Genomic DNA, 1,564 nt, shown 5'->3' with positions numbered 1-1,564 from the left:
GAGTTGATGGGTGCAGCACACCAACATGGCACAAGTATACATATGTAACAAACCTGCACGTTATGCACATGTACCCTACAACTTAAAGTATAATAATAATAAATAAATTTAAAAAAAAAAAGAAAGAAAAGGCTGGTTTTACTATAAATTTGTGATCATTAACCTTAAATGTGCCTTCAGTATTACACCCTACAAATCTTCCCTAATCAACTTTCTTCTCTAGAAAAAAAAAATATTTTCCAAATGTCTTCATTTTTTCAAACCTCAAACATTACTTCTTTCAGAAGATGACATCAACTACTACCTCATGGAGAAAGTAAAATGGGATCAGTAAAGTTTTCCTCAACTTTTCAAAATAAAATCTACAAACCTAAAAATCATAGTGAGATACGTATTATCCTAGTCAGAATGGCTATTATCAAAAATACAAAAAATAACAGATGTTCGCAAGGATGCTAACATGTATAAGGGAACTTTTATATGCAATTGGTGGGAATTGCAAATTAGTATAGCTTCAATGGAAAACAGTATGGAAATTCCTGAAAGAGATAAAAATAGAACTACCATTAGATCCAAAAGTCCTACTACTAGGTATCTACCTAAAGGAAAAGAAAATGATATATCAAAAAGATAATTGTACTGGTATGTTTATCACAGCACTATTCACAGTAGCAAAGATATGGAATCTACCCAAAATTTCAACAACAGATGATAGGATAAGGAAAATATGGCATACACCCAATGGAATACTACTCAGCTATTAAGAAGGATGAAATCATGTCTTTTGCAGCAACATAGATAGAACTGGAGGCCATTATCTTAAATGAAACAAGCCAGACACAAAAAGACAAATATTGCATGTTCTCACTCATAAGTATGTGTTCAAAATGTGTACATATGGATGTAGAGAGTGAAATGATTGACAATGGAGACTTGGAAGGGTAACGGGGAAAAGAGGTGGTGGATAATGAGAAATTACTTAATGAGAATAATGTACATTATTCAGGTGATGGATACCGTAAAAGTCATGACTTAACTACTATGCCATCTATGCATGGGACAAAATTGCACTTAGATCCTATAAATTTATATAAAATGTTGTAAGACTTATAAATCATGTGTGTATACGCTCATCCTTTTCTTGTTTCCTTTCATTAAAATAAATAATCTGCCCATCTTCAAAAATGGATCCCATCCCTCCCAGCTTTGAATTCTGGCTCTTTCTCTAACTCTCCCCTTCCCTTCATGCATAAACTTCTCACAAGCATTTACACTCACTGTCTCCTTTCCCTCACCTCACATCCATTCCACAACTAACTTCAGTTTGGCTTCCATCTCCATTAGTTCCACAAAGCAGCTCTCAGAAATCACCTACAGCTTACCTATTGTTAACTCTTGTTGAAACAGTTGATCAAATCCTCTTCCTTGAAACACTCTCTTTGGCCTAATTTATACATCACAATCTTCTAGTTTACCTTATACCTCCTGGTCACTCCCTCTCATTTTCTCGAACACATCCTTCATCCACTACATTGATGTCAATTTAAAGCTTCAGTCCTACATT

The sequence above is a fragment of the Mandrillus leucophaeus genome, unplaced genomic scaffold (assembly GCF_000951045.1).
Source record: "Mandrillus leucophaeus isolate KB7577 unplaced genomic scaffold, Mleu.le_1.0 Scaffold1296, whole genome shotgun sequence".
Taxonomy (NCBI): domain Eukaryota; kingdom Metazoa; phylum Chordata; class Mammalia; order Primates; family Cercopithecidae; genus Mandrillus; species Mandrillus leucophaeus.
This window is presented reverse-complemented; position numbering follows the sequence as displayed.